A 6,067-nucleotide genomic window follows, 5' to 3' on the forward strand; every position below is an offset into this window, starting at 1 on the left:
CTTCTGAGGACGGTATCCCTTTTTGGGAATACACTTCCCCTCGTGTTTCAGCCCCACTATTTTCTTCCGACGTGGAGGATGTATCCCCTACTTCGACTGAAGAATCCGTTGCGATGAGCGGTGAAATTCCCACCGCAACGGAACCTATACTTGTTAGTAGCACCCTTACTACTGGGAGACTACCTCCAGGATATAAAGCATTAAAGGATGTTATGTCCTCTGGAACTCCCTTCACGAGTTCTATTTGGTCACAACTCGCTTTTCCCACCATGGAGCCTTTTACTCCACAAAGTCACAGTACGTCTGTTACCTCAATCCCAACCATTCCAACGGTATGTGTAGCTTCTTCGACTCCTATTTTCAGTCGTCCTTCGGCCTCTATATTCGGAGTCTTTGATCCTACGTTAAACGTCCCAGCAGAGGGGCCATACAATCAGTATTTGCCACATCTTGGTAGGCCTTTGTCGTCTCAACCGACTGTTGAGATTTCAGTTCCGCTATCAATTGATTGGGGCCCCACCTCTTATCATGGTGGCCAAGTATCGTCTGCGCAATCCCAAAGACCACCTCATCAAGACCAACAAGGACAACCCTTCCAGGGACAACCTTTCACCTCTGGTGGTCCGTCTTTCACCTCTTATGCTCAACCTTCTGGTAACTCAGGTCAATCTTCTATTCAACAAGGCCAACCTGGTATCCAGCAAGGTTATCCTACTGGACAAATTGGTCAATCGTATGTTCACCCTAACCAACCTAATGTCCAGTATGGTCCAACATCTGGACAAGCTGGTCAACCATATGGTCAGCCCATCGTCCAGTATAGTCAACCCTCTGGGCAAGTCGGCCAGCCTCAAATCCAATCAGGCCAACCAACTGCCCAGCCCACTCAGCCATCTCGTCCGTTAAGACAACCCTCAGTTGTGATACAACAACTCCACCCCCAGCAAGTACAACCTTCTGGGCAGGTGGGCCAACCTCAATATCAACAAGGTCATCCTTCCGGCCAGATAGCCCAACCTACAGGACATCCTTCTGGCGCTGCTCAACCCAGTTTTTTGCCCCAGGCTGGACCCCAGACCCCATCCGTCTTCAAATGCAAGTTGGAATTCAATCCCAACCAGTCTATCAAACTCAACCTGTTTCTCAAACTCAGTTTGGAGTCCAGCCACCGATAGCGGATAGCAAGGACTTCCTCTGAGAAGGGCAGCTCTGGAGAACTTCTAATGCGGACATAGCCGATGGAGTCTGAGCTAAGTCCTCAATGATATTGTAGTGTTGTGCAGCACGAGCATTTGGGTTGTAAGAAGATTTCCGGAGTACTCCTTTTGGAGGGGGTCGAATAGGCGTCTCAGTACTAGGTCTCTCGATGTGGAGCGGGCCTGAACTGAACAGAGGAGCACTAGAGGGGACCTCAGGCTCTTTCCCGACAGATGATGGATAATCTTTTGTTCGAGTACTGATGTGGACAGGTATCGTTCCAGCCATAAATACTTGAGAACCGAAGGAAGAGGGAGGTTGAGAGGGGTCAGCCACCATTTGAGTTTGTTGCGAGGGAAAGGGTTCTTTGAGCACCGCAGGAGTCCCGGGAGCGCCTTTCAAAAAACGACTAACTTTGGACCGCCTAGGGCAGTCTTTGGTATAGTGATCTTCATCACAGATAAGACAAGGATACTTGGGTTTGCGCTTGGCACCTTCCTCGGGTGGAGGTTTAGGGGAGTCCTATTTAGGTTGATCTGGCTTATTCTTCCCTTTCCCTTTCTTCTTTCCTTTCGAGGCTTTGTCTGCCGTGGTGGACTGGACGGCATTAACCTCGGAAGTAATATTCGAAGTGGGTGTTACCTGAGAAGTGTGTTCATTCGAAGCATTTGATTTTTGCTTCCCAGGGTTCACGGAATTTTTCTTCGAGGACGAATTAACAGAACCAATAATACCGTCAACAGTTGGTGTTGGCAGGGCTTTAGATGTTCCTAGTCTCGGGGCATCAGGCAGATAATCATACAATGTACCAGACTGAGAATAAACCAAGTCAAGGTACTGAGCGCGCGCGATAGCTTGCTCTTCAGTGACACACGCCCCCATGGCAATGTCTCGAGCTATTGGAGGAACAAACGAAGTCGTAAACCAATCGGTAAGAAGTTGGTCGGGAATCCAAAATTTGATCATACATCTATGCCGTCTCCATTCATGGATATGATCAGAGATATGCGTAGCCGTTGTCTGTCTTAAGGATGTCAGGAGGTGTGTACCCGTTTCATATCGAATGGGCAACTGAAAATGAGTGAGGAATGCCATAGCCAACGAGTTGAAATCCTGAAAGGATCCACGAGTGAGCTCAATATACCACGTAGCTGCAGAGCCAATGAGAGTCCTTTGAAAAAGGCGAAGCCGAATCGAATCATCAAGCCATGAATTGGATGAACACCATAAGTGATAGGTCATGACATGAGCTTGAGGATCTTCATTAGCTTTACCATCAAATTTTGGACAGTCACCAGGAATTTTCGTTGGAACCAAAGGCCAATACGGATTATGAAGAATGGGATCATTGGTCAGTTTGGACACATCCGGTAATTCCAAAGTTGCTAAGAAAGGTAATTGAGGATTGAAAGACATCTGGGGCTTCTGGTAGGATGGAGCACTAGGGTTCCAACCAACTGGCGGTTGCCCCCATGGGATTGGTCCGGACAGATTTGGCCCCATAGGGTTTTGTTCGTAGGGATTTTGGTTCTGCCCCCCAGCATTCCATGGATTACCAAACTGTCCTGCAGGAGCACCATACGGTTGCGGATAATTCTGATAAGGATTTGCCTGCAGTTGTTGATAATTTTGATATGGGGCAAACGAAGGTTGCCCTTGAGGTTGTTGGTAACCATACGGTGGCTGGACTCCAAACTGAGTTTGAGAAACAGGTTGAGTTTGATAGACTGGTTGGGATTGAATTCCAACTTGCATTTGAAGACCGGATGGGGCCTGGGGTCCAGCCTGGGGCAAAAAACCGGGTTGAGCAGCGCCAGAAGGATGTCCTGTAGGTTGGGCTATCTGGCTGGAAGGATGACCTTGTTGATATTGAGGTTGGCCCACCTGCCCAGAAGGTTGTACTTGCTGGGGGTGGAGTTGTTGTTGCACAACTGAGGGTTGTCTTAACGGACCAGATGGCCGAGTGGGCTGGGCAGTTGGTTGGCCTGATTGGATTTGAGGCTGGCCGACTTGCCCAGAGGGTTGACTATACTGGACGATGGGCTGACCATATGGTTGACCAGCTTGTCCAGATGTTGGACCATACTGGACATTAGGTTGGTTTGGGTGAACATACGATTGACCAATTTGTCCAGTAGGATAACCTTGCTAGATACCAGGTTGGCCTTGTTGAACAGAAGATTGACCTGAGTTACCAGAAGGTTGAGCATAAGAGGTGAAAGACGGACCACCAAAGGTGAAAGGTTGTCCCTGGAAGGGTTGTCCTTGTTGGTCTTGATGAGGTGGTCTTTGGGATTGCGCAGACGATACTTGGCCACCATGATAAGAGGTGGGGCCCCAATCAATTGACAGCGGAACTGAAATCTCAACAGTCGATTGAGACGACAAATGCCTACCAAGATGTGGCAAATATTGATCGTATGGCCCCTCTGCTGGGACGTTTAACGTAGGATCAAAGACTCCGAATATAGAGGCCGAAGGACGACTGAAAATAGGATTCGAAGAAGCTACACATACAGTTGGAATGGTTGGGATTGAGGTAACAGACGTACTGCGACTTTGTGGAGTAAAAGGCTCCGTGGTGGGAAAAGAGAGTTGTGACCAAATAGAACTCGTGAAGGGAGTTCCAGAGGACATAACATCCTTTAATGCTTTATAGCCTGGAGGTAGTCTCCCAGTAGTAGGGGTGCTACTAACAAGTATAGGTTCCATTGCGGTGGGAATTTCACCGCTCGTCGCAACAGATTCTTCAGTCGAAGTAGGGGATACGTCCTCCATGTCGGAAGAAAATAGTGGGGCTGAAACACGAAGGGAAGTGTATTCCCAAAAAGGGATACCGTCCTCAGAAGGTTCCCAAACAGGGTTCCAATGAAATTCGTAAGTCTCGTCGCCTGGAGCACGAGAATTAATCGGTTGTATACTCGGAATAACAGGAAGAGTTTCACTCACAACCGGTATCTCAGCAAAGGAAGAAGACGAAATTGGTAATTCCGCCAGGATGAAAACTTCACAAAATCCTAGGGAATCTAACAAGATAGGACCCTACTCAAACTAACGCAAACAAGATCTAATCGGGTAAATGTGAATCGTGGCCGAATAAATTTTAAGACAAAGGAACTGAACTTGACCTTTTCATGTTTTAAGAGTCGAGAAAAGGACAAAAAGATGACTCTGGTCTCCTTCGAATATTTAATGAGCCCAAAGTGACAAATGCTCAGGTGAACCTTTTCTTTTAGGGAGTCCGAAAAGGGTCAAAAGTGACTACACTGGAGAACTAGGCAAAAGGTTTACCAAACAATCCGTAAAACTGCTTATACACCTTGGCAATCAGATGAAAACCAAGGACTTCCCGTACGGCAGTCAATCTTCCCGAATGCTGTGTTCAGTGCATTACGGCTTGTAAGGCGGCAGACACGGCTTCCTGTGGATAAAGTATGATAACCTAGTGGGGTCTCCACATATACTCGACGGTACGTGGGAGCACAAATCCGTGCCAGACCACTATCGAGTCACAAAAGGAGGAATCACCCAACCATAATGTGAAACAACAGTGACTAGGTTTAACGACGTCGGAACACGTCTCTAGCCTAGACCTCTAGAATGTAGGAGTTAAGTTCCAATGCGTTTATAGATTCATTCAGTTCATTTTACAGTTGATCTTTGATTAGGTTTCAGTTTTCAGGTCCTACCGTATGTGATCTCTCACAATTTCCTAAATGCAAACTATATGCCAAAATATATCATTCCATTCGATGAATGCTAACTACAGAAGAGTTGAGATCTTTAAAACAAACAAAATGATCATCAAACAATCAACAAAGATTCTAATGCAGCTAATGGCAATAAACGAAACTTTTTTTTTTTTAAATGATTAATTACTAAGCACAGTGAAGAATGCTAACCTCCATTAACTAATGCAATGTAAAAAGATCGTTTGTTTTTTTTTAATGGCATAATGCACTTAAACAAATTTTGAGAGATGATAACAAAGAGTAAATAGACAAACTTCACTTAATGAAAATAGAATCAAGCCTGAAACACCAAGACAATCTGTCAAGCCAAGAAGAATCACAAAAACCTCAATGAGCGATGTGATCTAAGCCCAAACAAAGCCAAGTGAAATCCAAACGAACAAGAGATGGATTTCTCGAAGCACACAATAAAAAGATAACCACTAGACAAGTGCAAAAAACAGCCAAGAAGTCGACTGGACAATCAAAGAACCAAAAACTCCCACGGAAGTTTCGATGCACAAAGCCACTAGATGCTCTAGGGCTGGGATATGAGATCGATGGAAAGAGGCAAACACCTAAAGGATGAAGGTCAAAAACCAGTCAACAAAGCTCTGACACACTCCAGTAGCTGAAAAAGATGTGGAAAGACAGAAATCTGAGTTCAGAAGGCTTCTAAACAAGCAAACTGGCAAAGTTCACAGGACTGGCGCGACTGTCAATCTGTAACTCGCGCTATTAAGGGATTAGCACGAGTTGCTTTTGTGCAACCTGCGCCCACCGACGCGACTGTCAGGTAAAAAAAACGCGCTAATAAAGTTTGTTGCCTTAAAAATAAATCAAGCAGTCCAGGGTTTGATCGACAGTATCCAGACAGATCAAGCAGCAAGAAACAACTTAAAAATCCAACCCAGAAAGCTTATCTAAGCAAGCAAACAAGAGAAAACCAAAGTGCAAGACAAACTCCAAGCTGTTCGGTTCGTAAACCAAACCGGAGATTGACTGAAGTGGCGTTGATCTACTTCGCTAATGCAGAGCAATAGCGTTTCGAAGGCTACCTGGCCGTACTTCAGGCTCCGTCCAAAGTTTACGAATCAAACAACAAATAGCGTCCCCAGTGGAGTCGCCAAATTGTTGGA

Source organism: Pinus tabuliformis, chromosome 4_1 (assembly GCF_031772625.1).
Source record: "Pinus tabuliformis cultivar Carrire ecotype Pingquan chromosome 4_1, CPIR1, whole genome shotgun sequence".
Lineage (NCBI taxonomy): Eukaryota > Viridiplantae > Streptophyta > Pinopsida > Pinales > Pinaceae > Pinus > Pinus tabuliformis.